Source organism: Protopterus annectens, chromosome 2.part2 (assembly GCF_019279795.1).
Source record: "Protopterus annectens isolate FY-2018-M chromosome 2.part2, PAN1.0, whole genome shotgun sequence".
Classification (NCBI taxonomy): Eukaryota; Metazoa; Chordata; order Ceratodontiformes; family Protopteridae; genus Protopterus; species Protopterus annectens.
The window spans coordinates 1,074,268,175-1,074,287,218 of NC_056730.1; positions in this window are offsets into that span (position 1 = coordinate 1,074,268,175).

Genomic DNA, 19,044 nt, shown 5'->3' on the forward strand with positions numbered 1-19,044 from the left:
ATTTTTGTCTCCCACTCTCTCATCCTCAGCATCCTACACTTTATTTATTTATTTATTTATTTGACATTTGTTAACCAGGTTAGTCTGTCTGGGCTAGAAGCCCTTTTTCAGCAGAGACCCGAGGAGAAAAGCTGGAACATATAAAACAAATACAAATAGAGAATTTACTAAAATAGATAAAAAGGATGCTTGAAAAAAAAAGAAAATTAAATGGAAACAGTTGATCTGCTGTTGTGACCCCTAACGGGAGCAGCCGGAAGAAGAAGAAGACAACAAGGATACTATATGGTATACAAATAGTATTCAGCATTAATTACATAAAAATTTAAATAGTTGCTTAGATGCAGACTGTAAGACAGCAATTAACACTTGGCAAAGAAAAACAAGTTAAATTATGTAAAGTAATTTAGCAATTTACACTTGACAGAGAAGTTATTTATAGGCATATACAGTTAATGATTTTAAGGTAATATGTATGCAGGAAGAAAGAAAAGCAATATGGGTATTGTTACTGTAATATTGTATAAACAGAGATAAAGGAGGGTGAACTAGAGGAGGAATAGGTCAGGTTGGAGTAGGGCAGGGGCAAGACCGCATTTTGAGCATGTTGTCTTTTAGCATTTTTTTTAAACTGTGTTAGTGATAGTTCTTAGGTCTGGGAGAAGTTTATTCCAAGTGCTGGCAACTGAGAGACTATAAAGTAGTTTACCTATTTGCTTCTTGGGCTCATAAACATCCAGGTCTGCACTACATAGACAGTTTCTGGGGGTGTAGGGAGAAACTGGGGTAGAGAGAGCAGGGCAGAGGGAGGGATTAGCTAGGATAGAGTGTGTGAGGTATAGTTGAGGAACTAAGAGCTGGTTTTGAGCTTCTAGCCACGAAGATTTTGTAAAGCTATGCAGTGATGGGAACGGTAAGGAAGACTGGCAGTAAATCTGGCAATTTTAGTCTAGGTGGATTTAAGTTTGGTAGTTAGGCTGGATTGTATATTAGTGAGGATAGGTGCAGTGTAAAAGAGAGTAGGCAGTAGAAAAACATGTGCTAGAAAACATTTTGTGTCCTTAGTTGGATATTTTTTATTCCTGTATAACAGACCTAGTTTTGGGTGTGTTTTTTTATTGGCTTGTAGAATGTAGATTGATAATAACACCATGGAGTTTAGTATGAGGTTCGACCGAGATAGTAGTGTTATTAAGAGATGTGACTGAGAAGGAGTTTTATGTGATGTTGTAGAGATTTAGGGAGGAAGAGGAGTGCATTGCTGGTTAGCCATTTTTCCATGGACAAAAGTTAATCTTGGGTAAAGGACAGAAAATGGGAGAGATATGATAGTGGAGTCATCTGCATACTGGATAAAAGAGGAGTGAGGGCAAGATGTGTGAAGATTATTTGTAAAGATGTTAAAGAGGAGGGGCCCTAGTATGGAAACTTGTGGAACACCAGTTTGAACAGGAAGGAAGGGAGATAGCTATCTGATAGACTGCAGTCTGTGAGAGAGGTAGCTAGTGAACCAAATTATAATAGAATGTGAGAGATTAAGGTTTTTAAGTTTAGATAGAAGCAGATTGTGGGAGACAGTGTCGAAGGCTTTAGATAAATTGCAAAACAGGTAAGAAACTAGTTTATCATCACAAGCTTTGGCAATGGTCTGAGTGAAAGTAATGAGTGTAGTGGCAGTGCTATGATGGGGACAGAAACCATGCTGTGTGGGAGTTAGGAGGTTTTCCTGTATAAGATGTTCCAGGATTTGTTTATGAATACATGTTTCCATTATTTTAGAGAGGGGGGAAACAGGATAGCCATGGGATGATAGCTGGAGGGGTCAATAGAGTTATAACCTTTGTGAAGAGGAATAACATAGAATTTCTTCCAAACTTTGGACACAATATTTTTCCAGAATGGATCTATTGATTAGTATGGAGATGGAGTAAGCAATGGCATCAGCAGCATTTTTGAGAAATTGTGGGGATAGGTTGTCAGCAGAAGAAGAGCATGGTTATATTTAGAGAGAAGTGATTGAATTTATGCAGTGGGGGAAGGTTTCAGAGAAAAGATGGAGGTAATGGAGGAAGGAACAGAATCAGTACAAGAAAGACTAGTATTGTTATTTAGATTTTTGATAGAGTCAATGAAGAAAGTGTTTAGTGAGTAGCATTATCAAGGTCAGAGCTATTAGGACGGGGACTAGGTGTGGTAGGCTTGCCTGGATAAAGGAGCTTATTGATATTGTTCCAAAATAGTTTGGGGTTAGAGTGAGGATTGTTTAGTACTTTATGATAGTATTGTCTTTCGTATTGTCAAGGTGTTTCTTGGTAAGGTTCCTGAGTTCTCTATAACTTTGAGGATGGGTTGGCGGATTACTTTTTTCCAGTTGTTCCAGGCTCTGTCACTGTTTACCATAAAGTTGCGAGTGGGTTGAGATAGCCAAGGTGAAAAGTTAGATTTTAATCTAATTTGTCTGATGGGGGCCATGGAGTTTAAAGTATTAATGAAGATGCAATTGAATTTGGAGACAGCCTCATCAAGAGGAAGGTTGTATAAGAAGGACCAGTTAAATGAGGAAAGGATATTATTGAAGATATCAGGATTGAAGTTGGTGAGTTTGTGACAGTCTTTAAAAATGGTAGAGTCTATGCAGTTGAGGAGAATGCCTAAGAACTAGGGTGGGAAGATGGTCACTGAGGGAATCTGGAAGAGTAGCAGGATTGTGATAAAAGTTTAGGTTGGTTAACAAGGATGCAATCAAGAATTGTACCAATGTTGGTATATTTATTGCAGCAAGTGGGTGAGGAAATGAGCTGAGAGAAGCCATAAAGGCTAATGCAACTAAGGGGAGAGGAGGAGTTAATAGTTGCCCAGCTAATATTGACATTACCCAGGATTATGGTCTCATAGGTGATATTATCAAAGATCCAAGAGAAAAATTGCTCTAGAATAGGGATATTATTTCTAGGGGGAATGTAGATGGCAGCAATAGCAAGGTTTTTGTGTTTATCAAGTTTACAATTAACTATAAGAATTTCAGCAGGGTGAAAGTTAGGAGGAGGTATAGGTAGAGGGTAAAGTGTAAGTTACTCTGAGTAAAGAATGGCTACACCTCCCCCTTTTTTAGTATGATGATCCACTCGGAAAATATTGCAGCCTGGGGAAGGATTTCTGAGACAGACATATTGAGTGTAGCCAGTTTTCAGAGAGATTGTAGATGTTGGAGGAATGCAGAGAGATCAGGGAGTGAAGAGGGTTCACTTTGTTGGTTATACTTTGTATACTAAGAGAGATTATAGTTAGGTTTTTGGAAGGTGGAAGGTTAGCAGAGTCTATGGTGGTAGCAGGGAGAGTAATGGTGGGTAGTTTAGAGGAAGATGGAGAGATGTTGGAAGTGTGAATATAGCTGCATGTTGGAAAAGTGATAAGTGGCCCAGGACTGGGGTGAATGTCATCAAAGCAGAGTAAGTTAAAAAGGAAAAATATCTCAGACCTTGCAAGAGGATAGAGAGTGAAGTATTTAGGTCTCAGTTTACAATGTAAAGTAGGAAATTAAAGGATTTTAAATGTATGGAAATTTGTTGTGCAGTTAAATAATAGTGAGGGAGCAATGGAGAAGTTGACAGAGGTTTGTAAATCACTGTGGTGATAGGGGAGAGTAGGTGATAGATTAGTTGTGGTCAAAGGGCTGTGATAAGAGGTAGAAAATGTTAGAATAAATAAGAAGGAGGAGTAGAGGAAGGGTAAGAACATGTTTGAATAGGGTAGGTAATAGTCAAGAGAGAGGGTGGTAAATGAGAAACAAAGAAGTTGGGAGACAAGGAATGGAGGGGGAATCGAAATAAAATAGATGGAGGGGAAGGTGTCTAGAATTAGAGAGGTTAGAGAAAGTAAGGGTTACGTGAGTAGAGAATGTATAGCTGGGGGGCTGGAGAATAGAGAGAATAGAGAGAGTTGACATGGATGAAATGGAGGGTGGAGCTTGTGAGGGTGGCAATGACTCTTCTTTGTGTCTCACACATTGTCCCCCCCCCAGCAATTCCACCCACTTCACATAACTATTTACAATTTTAACTATTTCCAAGTAGAGGGATTGTGCCCCTTTCTGGGTCACGTCAATGATCATAGCAACCATTCCACTAGACAGGCCCCTCTAGCTTCCTTCCTTATATCCTGAACCTGATCATCTACTCATAATCCTCTATTAAACTGGTGACAAACAATTTCAAGTATCATGAAATGTACATTGCTCAAATATTCTTAGCAGCAAAAACACAGGTCTCTCTGCTCATTTCTTCTACTCACCCACTTCAATTAAAAATTCCTGACCTACCCTTTGAAAACAAACTAATGACTAACCTAGATCAGATCTTTCCCTGGTGCTTAGCATTCCTTAGATTTTTACTGTCAATAAAACAGAATTATAGAATATGGCATTTTCACATAGCTTTCAGTTTTTAGTGAATAAATCATTTCCAATGTTCCAAATAAATCATAAAAAAGGTTCATCTGTCTGTACTATCATTTCTTACTCTCTTATTGTGCATTCCTACTGTCCTTAACTTTCCATCTAGCCAGTCAATATAATTATTCCTGACCTGCTTTAGTATGTGAATTTCTTCCACTCATTGTTCGGCCTAAACCAGCTAACATTCTCCCCTGCACAGCAATAATATGTATCCATTCATCTCTTCCAAAAACTAATGACTGCATAATCAATTATCTGTTTTAAATAATGCAATGAAATATCCTGTCTTCTGTAAATAAGGACAAAATAAAAATGATTTGTCTCAGCCATACTGCTGGTACAAAGAACAGACAAGAATGAGTCATCTTTACTTAATAGCAGCATGCCCTGAAATGTTGAATGCTATGTCAAGGTTCCCCTTCCTATATTCAGATTTCCACCTGCCTTGGATTAGGCCATCTCACCGGTACCTCTCATAAACTAAACACTTTCAGATATTTTATTTTAAATATATCTTATTTTCTGCCAAGTTGCATTAATCTTATACACTGACTTATCTCCCAAACAATTTACTAAATCTTTTACCAACATCTGTTTTACTATCCTAATGTCACTGCACACACAGTACAGCTTATACCCTCTTACATGCACCCCTAATTCAATGCGTACCATTGCACTGGTTACAAAACTACTGCATTGTACTAGTCTGAATCAGTTCTTAATACACAAAAATGTCTATTACTGCAACATCCCAAAAGAAACAGTTAAATAGGATAACAAAGCTTCATTTTAAAATTAAGACAAAATAGTTGAAGTATAATGAGCTGCAGAAACAACAGAAGCAAACAAAAGTATTTACAGGGACTTCCAAAGACAGTAACCATAAGAAAGAGAATTTAGTTCCAAAGTCCCTTTCCTATATTTTCATCGGTGAACAGCCTCAATTCAGATTAGTCAGTCCAGTCTCTTATTCAGATGTTCATTCCTTCAGATCCACTCAAGACCAAAACTATTCTGTTCTTGAAGCCTGGTCATGGAAACTACCCATTCCTCAAAATGTTTATAATGCTGCAACACAGGTTACCATCCAACCAATGCAATACTCTATCCCCCAACAATCCCCACTATAAGAAATTCTTTTCTGCAGCTTTCCAAGATACAGAACTATTTGCTCAAATATTGTAGATTCATTTTGAAGTAGAAACTAAATGATAAAGGTCTGATAAGCTACTAGCATGATAAAGTAAACAGTGAAGAATCACAAGAACTGACATAAAAAATACCCACACAAAGTATAAAGCAGCTCTATAGTCTTTGTCCTGTATGAATCATGGAAGGACAGTCTCAATTTGAAGTATTAGTTCCACCTGTTATCCAAACTTTCTTTTCTTCAGTTCTGATCAGAACCCACTCTGCTCTGCTCATGAAGTGTAGACATAGTAACAACCCAGTCTGTCTTGAATTTATAACATAACAAATGTAGGCTAAAGTCCTCTGCCAGAACCAACCATACCTTTTATTGCCCTCTGCTCTTCACCTTGTCTCCACTTCTTTCTAACTGTTTGATGAGGCTACAGTTCTTTGACCCATTTTATCCATGTCAGATCTAGCTTCATCTGAACTGGTTTGTCTGAGGACCAGTAGACCAAAATAACCTAATCAGTAAAGGACTGTTGAGTTTTTGAAAGTAGTTCTGGTAGTGATTGAGCATTACAGATTATGGTGGAATCATCAACGTACTGAATGAGGGTCCCAGGGTGAGAGGCAGTGTGAAGGTTGTTTGTGAAAATGTTGAAGAATAGGGGTCCTAGGATGGAGCCTTGGGGACTCCAGTAGGGTTGTGGAGAAAGGGCAAGAGTACATTGGACCATTTCACTGCTTGTGTATGATCCTTGAGGTAGCTCTGAAACCATTTTACGGTGTTATGTGAGAAGCCTAAGTTAGACAGTCTGTTTAATAGTATTGGGTGAGCCACTGTGTCAAAGGCCTTGGAGAGATCAAGGAATACTGAAGCTATATAGCATCCTGCATCTCTGGCCTTGTTCACAGTGTCTGTAAAAGATAATAAGGCTGTAGCTCTGCTGTGGCTAGGTTGGAAGTCATGTTGGATTTTTGGTTAGAAGATTATTTTGTAATAGATATTGCATTACCTGCTGATTGATACCGATCTTGAGAATTTTGGATATGGGTGACAAGATTGGTAAAGGATGGGAATTGGATGGTTCAAAACAGTTGCCTCCTTTGTGGATGGGAGTGATATGAGATTGTTTCCATATGGTAGGTACTTCTCATTCAGATAAAGACCTAATTATAAGGATACTGATTGGGTAGGTAACTGAGTTGGCAGCCAGTTTGAGGTAATGTGGTGGAAGATTATCAGCTGAGGTGGAGCAGGGTTTTAGTTTTTGTAGTAGTTTCTTAATGGTGTCAGTGGGTATGGGCTGAACTGAGAATGGGGTTTGTAAGACATATTGTTGAGTAGGGGGGTTATTAATGACAGTGTTAGAAGTAGTTGATGGTCTAGGGTTATCTGATAATGTTTAAGGTTTGGGGGGGTCCAGCATAAGGGGTGCTTGTTAGTAGGTATGATACTGATTTTATGAAGTGCTTGTTAAAGGTGTAGACTATTTGTGATGGAGGGATATCAGGTGATGGGTTGTGCTCTCTGCTTTTTCCAAGTTTAAGTGGAGAAGATATGGCATGCCAAATTTACTGGGGTAGATTTTATAATAATTTGAAGCTTGGAATAGTATGAATTCTTATCTCTGTTGATTAGTTTTGTCGCTTTGTTACTTAGTGTTTTGAAATTAACATGATTTTGTTCATTTTTGTTTTGTTTCCAGGTTGACCAGGCTAGGTCCCTTTGTTTCATCAGGTGTTTACATTCCTTAGAGAGCCATGGTGCTGGGTTCTTTTTGATTCTTTTCATGCAAATGGCTACTAGGGTATTAAGTATGTGAAGAAAGGTGTTATTAAAGTATAGTACAGCATCATTAAGGAGTAGTTGTTTAAGGGGTGTCCAGTCTATTCCATGTAAGAGATTGTTGAATTTATGCTGACAAAAATTAGTTGAGTTCCTAACTGATTTTACAGTGTGTAGTCTTAGTTGTTGGGAGTTTGTTCTAAGAAAATAAGCTGGCAGATGATCGCTCGGGGAGCTAGGCAATGTACCGGAAGAAGGATAATTGGCAGGGTAGGATACTAGGATCCAGTCAAAGGTGGAATGGCAGGTAAGATCTTTGTTGTATCTGGTTGGAGTATTGATAAGCTGAGAAAAAACATACAGATTTATATTATTTGTGGGGGAGTTGGATGCTATGGTTTGCCAGTCAATATTTACATCTCCTAAGATTATTGTTTCTAGGTTTATTGTTTGGGATGTCCAGAATAAAATATTTTCCAACACTGGTATATTTTGGCCTGGTAGGATATATATTACTATTATGCAAATTATTTTTGATGTGTTGATGTTCAAAAAAAGAAATTAGTACCTCAGCGTTAGAAAATATGGGTATATTACTAGAGTAGGGTGTGATGTTGAGTGTAGAGGTATCTAGAAAGGCTATCCCTCTCCTTTTTTAGGTCTATCTCTTCTGGTTATTGCAAAGTTTGGAGGTAATATTTCTGAGTCTTTTACACCGGGGTGTAGCCATGTTTTGGTAAGGGCTAGTATGTCAGGTTTATTTTGACAAATCTAGGCATGCAGTGGGGTTATTTTTTTACACATACTTTTAAGGTTCAGTGTATGTATAGTTAAATCTTTGGGGTTACTCTTGTGATTAAAGGGTGGACTTGGGTTAGGATGTATGTCTCCGCATTTGAGTAGATAGGTAATGAGGATTGAGTACCATGACAAGTGTGTTTTATTCATAGTTGATGGTACTGGTATCAAGTGTGGTTTCATAGACGGTGAGGAGGCCAATCTGTGGTTTGAATAATATGTGAGGGCATAGGGGATAATCTGGGAGGAGATACATGAAAATCTGAGTTGTTTATTGGGGATATGGTTGGAGGAGGCTGTTGATGTGTACTGGTGTGTGGGGGGATGAGAGGATATAGTTAAAGCGAGGTTGAGAATTAAGAGTAAAGAGGTTAGGCAGGTTAGCAGGAGCATGTCAGCTGTGATGGTGGGTTTAAAAATAGTAAAAGTGGTATTTATTTGTTAGAAAGTAATATCAGGTGTAAATGGATATGTATGTTATCTATGTGAGCAGGTTAAGGTAAGCTTGGAAATGCTTTGACTTCAGTCTGGGATATGACAATATGGTTAGGTGTTTTGCCTTGTGGACTGTGGTAAGGAGGGGTTGGGAGAGATGTGATTGGTCAGTAGTAAAATGATGGTGCAATGTTAGTTTGATGTGTCCATAACAGAAGAGAAGGTGTGGAGTTAATGTAAGATAGTTTGAGGTGGTGATTGTATTGATGGTGGAGTAGAGTAAGATGCAAAGAATTATAATATGGGGATGAGAATTTAAGGTGATGGATGTAAGGGAGAGCAGCTAAGTTTTGTTATATAAAGGTTTTTAAGGTGTGAATGAAATGTGGGTGTGGGCAAGTTAGAGTTGTATATAACTAGATCATAGGAATGAGGGGGAGTGGCTTGTTTGGGATAAGAGTAAAGGTGCTGGGTGCATGTAGGATAGGGGACATGGCAGGGCAGCGGAGTGAGCAAAGCAAATGGAATGGAAAGAACACCCTCAAATTATTTACCACCAAAAACAATCAGTCAGATAGAATGTTCATGGATACAAAGACAATGTCTCTGAACTCTAAATACTTGACTTGAGTCACAGCATTTAATGTTATGGTTATGGTCTTTTCATGGTCTTTCCAGGGATGTATTACACTAGGAGTAAAATATGTTAAAGTGTTAATTTAGCTTCACCTTCAGCAGTAAAACGCCTGTGAGTGTGGGTAAGTAAGTGGGGGTGGGGATATCCTTCCAGCAGATTCAACACTACAAAACAGAACACACTAATGCATGACTTCACAAATTAAGCTATTAGTTTGATGCTTGTAAATTGCCTTAAATAGATTTAACTTAATGTATTGTTTCTTGTGAACTTTTGCAACTGCAGATGAAATTCAGTTGTGCAAGTTCTTTAGGTAGTGGGATATAATAACCTTTGCAGCAGCAGTAGTCAGACTTACAATGCATTTGATTCACTGAGAGAGAAAGAGAGAGAGAGAGAGAGAGAGAGAGAGAAAGTTAATAAGGATTGCTTGATGGTTGAACTAGATAGGTACAGTACTATTTGACTATACTCAGCCACATTAAGTAACATTTGGCAAACAACAGCAGTGCACTATATTTCACAGTTGTGCATATCAGCTTTCTAGCCTTTAAACAGGAAAATAAGAAAGCTAACAGGAGATACATGTAGGTATGCAAGTTTGGAAATACTAAAAGCAAAAATGGTGGCTTCCACACTATAGAAAGACAGAAATAAAAAGAAAAATAATCATGATCAGCCAATTCTGTTTTGAGTAAGTCCATCTTTGCTTTTGAAGTTGCACTTTTTGCTTTTTAAAGTTCATTTTAATTTCTCAGGATTTGGATAGCTTTGGAGTGTTCTTTGTCCACCTTTGAAACCTCGCTGATAATTTTATAATTTTCAGTGATATGACTTTCTAGCCTATTATTCAGTTTTCTAATCTCTAAAAATGCATCTTCTATAGTAATCTCCTTTTCCGCAGCGTTCACTTCTGTGGCTTAAAGCAGTAGACAACATAAATTCATAGATTTCTAGACTGTTAATAGGCTAATGGCCTTGGAGGGGGGCTTTCAAAGCCTAGTCAAGTTATCCTGAAAGAATAATGATGTCCTGCATCCAAATAGGACATTGAGAGTTAGGCATTTATAAGCTACCTCTGTCCATAAGGGACATGGGTACCAGACACGATGTAAATTTCCTACTCCCCATCCACTTAGCTAGGTTGTGGTTAAACTGGGTAATAGACAAACTCAGCTTCACATGCAGGAGAAGCCTGTTCCATAGGAGGGGCAGTCTCTGTGACACATATCTGTCTCTCCAGCATGTTCTGTTTAAGTCACAGACAAAACTCAAATACTTAGATGTTGTATTTCTGTTACTCTTTAATGTATGAATATGTAGGAGATTCATAAGTGTGGGGTTTGTGGATGCCTTGTAAGCCATGCATAGATCACCCCTCTAGGAGTCTAAGTAGAAGGAAAGAACTTTAAGGCACTCTTCATAAAGCAGGTTTGTTACACCTTGTATTCTTTTTGTAAGGAACCTTTGAGGTTACTCTAGTTGCTGCATATGCCTGGTCAGGTACATACCAAAGGGAGCACTGCACTCTATGATTGGTCTGATAAGGGTAGAGTACAGCAGGGTGATGACCTTTTGGGACATAGGTGCCATTAGATGCCATGCCCTTCCTTATAAGTCGCACAACAAAAAAAGACTTACTCACCACTTGGGACATGTGGTGGTCAAAGGTAAGTCTAATTTCTATGTGCGTACCTAGATCACTGACCACTGGGTCGACTCTTAGGGGCATATTACCAACATGGTAATTACCCAGGATGATTGATTTCCCGAATGGTACAATTTTGCATTTCTTAACATTGAGTTCTAAGACCATGGCTTTGACACCATTTATTAATCAAAGATAGACATTCTTGAAGAATGCTTGTGTCTGCAGGGGAGTTGATGATAACCCACAACTTGCAATCATCTGCAAACATAGTCAGCCATAAACCTTCAGCATTTGTTTCCATTTCAGAGAAATAGATGTACAAAATGAGCTGTTCCAGTACTGAACCCTGGGTGGAATCCGCTAGTGACTGGCCTCTTGGTGGAGGTGGCCTTACCTATTTTGACCTCCTATCAGTGAGCCAGCTGGCTATCCAATGGATGATAAAAGGGTTTATACCTACATTAGTCAGCTTTTCTATAATGCCTGTGTGGGGTATTGTATCAAAAGCCTTGGCCAGGTTGAGCTAGGCTGTGCGCACACAGTCTTACCTTCATCCAGTGTCCAACATATTTAATAGGCATGACTTTCCTTTAACAAAGCAGGTTACCTATGTACTCATTTATCATGTCCATGATGATTCTTTCCATACCCTTACATATGAGGCTTGTAAGACTTATGGGCCTGTATTTATACAGATCAGTGGTCGGACCTCCTTTCTGCAAGGGAATGACTGTAGCCATCTTCCATTCCTTGCACACAAAACCTGGCTGAAGACTCCAGCTGAAAAGTGATTCAAGTGGACCAGAGATGTCATGTTTCATGCTATTTTTTAAACATCCTGGGATGTTAACAGGGCCCACTGCTGCAGTGTTTTTTTGCCTTGGAAAGCACATTAATGACCTGTTCTTTAGTAGTGGTTGGGGTGATTGTGTTACATGGTATTTGCTTTGGATTATCTGGGGTAGAGTGGAGGGGTAGAATTGAGCTGAACCTGTCAGCCAAAAGGTTGGCAATATGTGGTTGATACCATTTACAATAGGTTCTGCTCATTGTTGTGCATTTCTTCTGAGGTTATGGCCATAGCTGTAGAAAGCTTTGTGGATGTCCTTTCCCTGAGAAGCTATTTTTTCTTCAAATTTAGCCTTTGAAGTATTAATTAACCCTCCTAGCTGCCTGTTTAGATTGGTCAGGGGGCTTTTAGTATGTATGGCTTTTTTCTCTCCTATGTTTGTCTAACATTTTTTTCTTTTGTTGTATAATCGATTGATACTGTGATTCTGTCTTTTAAGTTTGCCATAATGTTGTGTTTTTCTTTTCGTCTTTACTTAACATTTTTGTTCTCTCTCCCTTTCTGGGTCAACATGTACATTTGTACAATATCTCATCAGTAGCAAAATACATGCCTCAAGACTTAAATGTTGACTGATTTACGTCAATTCATTACTGATCATTGGAAGCTAAGGGAAAATCCTGATTCAACTCTGTACCATATCAAAAGTCCTCCATGCATGCAATGCTCTTTTATCGAACATTGAAAGCCGAAACCACCAAATATCAAACACACGGAACAGAGATTTTTTTCCCCAGGGAAAAGAATTGTTGCTCCGCAAAAAAAAAAAAATCCAAACACAAAATGAAGTGAGGGGATTCACCCCCCCACACCACATGATGTGGGGGACTGTGCCCCCCATAACCCCCCTACTTAAATATACCAACTCCGAGATCACACCATGGTGGAGCAAATGGCAAAGTCCCAAAAACAGTTTTTAATTACTATTTAAACTGACTGATTACGCTGTGCTTTCAGTTCTTATGATGTCCTGATGGATGAAAGTGCTTAACTCTACTGTTGGTGTTGGTTTAGAATAAAGCATTTTTACTGGACTTTCATCTCCTTGGCTTGGTTACTAGTTCTTGTGTTGAGAAGAGTTTGCTATTATGGCTTCTGGAGTCAGAAATACTGGTGAACTTGCTGGTATAATTGGAGGTCTCAATGCCTCTATTGGGAATTTGACCAACTTACTATTGCAGATCAATCAACAATTAAGTGTACTGAATGGGTCCACTGGTGTTACGAACATTAATCCTTTGCTACGATGAGTTCCAGCAGTTCTGAAGAGAATGCTGACAGTTCGGGGCTTCCATTAACTCAATTAACTCTGAGTGTTACATCTGGTAATGCTTGGACTGTGTCTCTAAACGATAATGTGAATTTTAATTTCCAAGCATGGAAGGCTAACAAATTTGATATCAAAGGTGTTGTGGCAGCACAAAATGGGGACCCAAGGGCCGGTTTTGGCACCTTACAACAACAACTGCACTTATTCAAAAATAAAATGGGATAGTTTAAAAGACTACAGTTGAATAATGTATATTTACTTGAATGTTTGGGAAACCATTGGGTCCCTAAAGATTTATGGTTTTGGAGATTCCCTAATGGTGCTTTAAAGGGTTCAGAGTTTCATAAAACTCTTACTGACATATTTAACAGAGCAGGTTGTGAACTGGTTGATCAGCTGATTAAATTCAACGACCAGCGCATCGAGGCTTTATCAAATGAATTGGATAACCTCGATTCTAGCATCACGAGTGTTTTATTATTCTTTCAGTACAAACACAGGTACAATGATGTGTTTTGTAAGGTTGACAACGATTGTAGAAAGAACGTGGAAAGGAAAATGAAAAAACTTCAAAGGGATGCCAAAGCATATGCAAGTGGGTGTGTCTATCCTGATCCCATTAGCTCTAGAGACGGTACAAGTGACGAGCCTTTATTCCAACCAATGGGAAGTCGTGATGGGTCGTTTGATATTAACTAGTCTTCCAGAGAGGTAGTGGGTGATGGAGGAATGGCTGAAGTGAGGCGTCCTGAGCATATCCAGGCACAGAGGGTGAATAATTCTTCTAATAATACATTTTATACTGAGGATTTTTACCAGCGACAAGGGGCAAGACCCAAGGTAGGATTCAAGAAGAACGTATCAAGATGGAAACAGTAGAGCTGTTGGAGGGCAGTTTTGCTGAAATTGATGCCAATAATATTGTGAAAAAGGTACTGAATTCCAATAAGGACTTTACCATTTTTAACATTTCACATAAAGACTTTACAGTTGAACATGCTGATTTGTTGGCTAAAGGGTTTGGGTTTATCCCTGCTAATAGAGCAAGAATAGACCAAACTCTGATTGACTTGAAACTTTTTATTCGTAAGATCAATTTAGCTGTGTTATTTTGTGGAGATGTAGCTAATGACATTAATGTTGGTTTTAGCAATGTCCTAAAGAGATCTAGTAAGTTTAACAACCCCCCTGTTCATGGGGCTTTTTTGTAATTTGAACAAGTTTGTGCTAATGATTTTTGGAACATTATACAACAACCAGGGAAGGGTTATACTAATTTGAGTGATATAGAGAGACATTTGCTGTTTGAATTTATGCATGATAAATCTCTTTGTATCATGAAACCCAATAAAGGTGGAGGGGTTCTTATCATGGACCTAGTAGACTACAATAATAGAATGAATAAATGAATGAATTGTTGCTATCTGATACTTATCAAGAAATTTCAAGAAACAAACTCAATGTTGCCTATGCAAAAATTGATGTCCAGTTACTGGACATGTTATTTCAGGGACAGATTGATTTAGATGAGTATGATTTTTTGTATAACAAATGGCCCATGATAGCAGGTATATTCGGGATTCTGAAAATCCATAAGGATATACAAAATCCTCCCCTAAGACCTATTGCGAATGGCAACAGGTGTAAGACGTATTATTTTGCCATGTGGTTAAAAGCCTCTGTTGGGTCTATTTCTCAGATTTGTAAAGACTCATGGGATTTTTTTAACAAAATTAGGGAATGTCCCTTTTCAGAACGATTACATATTAGTTACTATTGATGTCTGTGACTTATATTTGGTCATTCCCCATGATATGGGGCTCAGATGGTTTGAGGACATTTTGGCAGAAATTGGAATTTTGTCCCAAGACCGTATTAATAATATTAGTGCCCTTATGGAAATGGTCCTGATGAACATTTTTTTTTCTTTGAAGGACAATTGTTTAGACAAATCAAGGGTGTAGCAATGGGGGCAGAATGCCACCCCCCCCCCAGTTTTGCAAATCTAGTTATGAGTTTTTGGGGAAAAAAAATATTTTTGATTCCCCTTTTAGCTCTGGATTTGCCTTATATACCCGCTTTCTGGACAATATTTTTTATTGTCTGGAAAGATAGTAAGGATAGGCTTGATAGTTTTTTTCACTATATAAATGCCACTACATCATTTTTGAGATTTGTACATGTTTTCAGTGAAGTGAGTATTTCTTTTTTTGGATGTGACTATTACCAAGGATTATATAAAAAAGTGTTTTGTATCTAACATTTTCCGAAAGAGCACTTTTTCCAATAGTTATTTACATTATGAGAGCCACCATCCCTATTATCAGAAGAAATCAGTGGTAAAAGGCCAACTGGTTAGATTGGCCAGGATGATTTCTGAAGATGAATCTTTTGATGAGGAATGTTGTGTCCTTTTGGAAATATTCATTAAGTGGGGGTATCCTATGGATTTTTTTAAGACAGACATTTGATGAAGTGGCTATTAAGAAAAAAAGTGGCTTTTACCTTCCTTTGTTATATTCTAATAGTAGGGGGTTACAAGATAGAGGTCTTGAGACTGGTAGGTTGGTCTTTAATGTACCCCCTGGAGGGTTGGAAATACAGAAGATCAATGGTAATAACTATAATAGGTCCTTTATAGGTACCTATTCCTTGGATAGTCAAGATATTGTCCAGGCATTAAGACATAATTGGCTATTGATATCTACTAATTCCCAGTTGGGTAGAATACTGGGAGATAGACCGGTAGTGGTCTATAGGAAAGATCCTAGTATTAAACAGTTATTAAAGAAAAATCAACAGACTAGTGGTAGTAGGTGTAGCTCCTTTGGATTACAAGGTATGTCTAAGTGTGGGTGTTGTAAAATATGCCCTTGTATACTGGTAGGTTGCCAGTTCTTTCTAAATGGACAAAAGGTTTTTATTAAGGAGAAATACAATTGCAACACAAAATGGGCAATTTTTGTTGCAAGTTACTTACATTGCTCCACCTATTATATAGGTAAAACTATTAGACAGATGAGAGAGAGGATTTATGAACACAAAAGAGATATTATTAATAAAAAGACACAAATGCATTGTCTAAGCATGTCAAAAAAAAACCCTGGTCACAAATTGGGGTATTTTGTTATAGAATAACTCAAGAGGGATGACAGGGGTAGAATTGTGGAGGAACATCTATTAGGGAGTTAAAATGGCAATTTAGGCTCAATTCTTTAGTGGAGCCTGTGCTAAATGGCACATGCTCCATTTCATCTATTTTACATTTGAAAAGTTTGGAATGCTAAAGTATCCATTTATACCTATTTATTTTAGGATTTAATATTGATGTATTTAAAATATAATTGTTTTTTAGATATTTTCAAGTGCTTTTTTAACTGATTAATAGTTTGAGTCATGTGACTGTTTTTAATTACTATTTAAACTGATTGATTGGGCTGTGCTTTCAGTTCTGATGATGTCCTGATGGATGAAAGCACTTAACTCTACTGTTGGTGTTGGTTTAGAATAAAACATTTTTACTGGACTTTCATATCCTTGGCTTGGTTACTAGTTCGTGCGGTGAGATGAGTTTGCTATTAAAGTCCTGAAAACAGCCCAGTGTTTTTTTTTCCCTGGGAAACAAATCGCTGTTTTGTGTCTTCGATATTTAGTGGTTTTGCCTTTCAGTGTTTGATAAAAGAGCATTTGCTCTTTGTATCTTTCGACTATGTAAAATAGACCCTTTTATTCAACAGATAAAAACATAAAGTTATCTAATTTTACCATATCCATCATATTAACTATACAATGAACCTTACTAAAACATAACATTCTGCAGCAAATCCACGCATCAGCTTTGTACTGTAAGCAATGCATACTACCTTAAGAAACTGTCTTTTCTATGGCAGTATAACAGCTAGACAAAATGCTTCTGCATGGGTTCATTTTCATATCACTTTTGAAATTATTTTTAACAGTTAAATTATTTGCTATGGAGAGCTAGTTTTGCATATTGAAAACAGCCTGGAGTTGTTCAGGGAATATCTGAACAATATTCTTTAAAATTCTTATGGCAGTGCTGTTATAATTGCTCTGTAATACATTGCAGCTTCATCTAAATTATTTAGGTAAATGACCATTTCTTTTTTCTGTCTACTATCATAGCAGTGGTTTACCCTTGGAGACTAACTTGCAAATTATACTTTAAAACTGCCTTCTGTGAGAGTTATGGATTGTGTTATGGTTTTTGTCTTGTTTGCCCACTATATTTAAAGTGGTTAAATGTAGCATGCATCATGTGGAAACAGCTTGCACTATCAGCTAGACTGGACTTTGGTAAAGGATTTGAATGGTGGGGTCCCAATTTTTTTTTTTTGTTACATTTTTAATAAGAGAAAAATAAATAGATATTCTAACATTCATCGTTGAGTAGATGGAAGATAAGCTGACTTTAGAAATGCAATAAAATCCTAGTATGTATCTGATGTGACTTCTAGTCAATGTTATTAAAGTCATAGATGCTTTGGCAAGCAGACCCCATGTGACAGTGAAACTGATATTAACTTGAGATCTCCTGAGTATCTCTTAATGAATGTGTCTATCCAGACGTTCATTGATTTTACTCACCATCACAAACACTATTGATCTTCTCTTCACTCCCATCTGAAATGACTGTGTGACTGCATCAATCATCAGTTTTATCTCATTCTTTGATTTTGTGGATTTTTTTTCTCAAGACAATGTAATTCCAAATGCATCCACTTGAATGTATGGGCTTGAAAAAAAAACAGCTAAAAAACCTAGCTACTAACATTACCATTTGTGATAAAATACAAATCATACTATACATATAAATCAACTAAACTTGAACAATAGATTATGACCTTGCTTTATAATCTTTACTTTTTGTTCTTTCATTTCATGTTAGGATTATAGAAAAAGTTCCTCACATGACAGGAACATGTATTAGTACAGATTAGAAAAATGGAAGGGAAAAAACACATCTTTTTCTGCTACAAATGGTCACACATGATCTTTAAATTGCTGTCATAAAAGATTAATGAAATGTTCCTATTGTGTTTCATTTTTGAAAGCTGAACATGTATTTCTTTTTAATGTTTCACTGGTCATGTAGTTAAGCAGTTCCATGCTGAGTTCTGTAACCTTATTTGGAATCCTATGAATTAGAGGACAGCTATTTCTTTAAATTACATTTCAAATGAAAATAAGTGTTCAGATGACATTTAATGAATTCAGAAAGTAAGCATTTCTGAGAACAAATTCCTCTTCTTGTTCCATGCAGCAAATTGCATCCTTTACATACCACCTGACTTACTGTCTCTATCACCATAGCCACTGTATTACAGGGAGGTAGACAACGTTTATCATTGTACCAACAACCTCAGTTAAAGGAGGACTTGTCACTTGGGCATTATGGAACAGTTTGTTGTCATATGAATGGCACAATCACAACTTCCTTACTCTTTAGTGATACACATTTTATAAACATGCATGTATATAAAATATGCTGAAGTTAGTTCATCCAGACTGCTTGTACCTGGGATACACAAAAGTGACCCTTAAGTACTGATAAAAACAAAAAAAGTCTGTGGATATTGTGCATCAATATTATAAAACAGCAATTATCATGGGTTTATCCTAGTAAAAAGAGTAGTCATGTATTGCATGTTTTATGAGAGTGACTAAATTGCTACTAGCCTAACTTAAAGAATAGCTTTATTTTTTTTTATCATTTAGGGAATCATTTTTGCAGTTTATTTTTTGATCGTTTTCTTTTTAGCTGACAAAGAATGAGAAACTGTCCACTTGTACTACATAACAGAGTGCCTGTCATCTCTGATAAGGCCTGATTCACTCATCCATTTACTGTTCTTGTCAAGTGGTTTAAGTGATACTGGACAGGTGACCCCATGGAAGTAAACATCATTAATACAAGGTAAAGAAACCACTGTCATGGACCTAACTGTATGGATATCACAAAGCAGACTGAAATGGCCATTACAAAGCAGATCAAAATGGGATGGA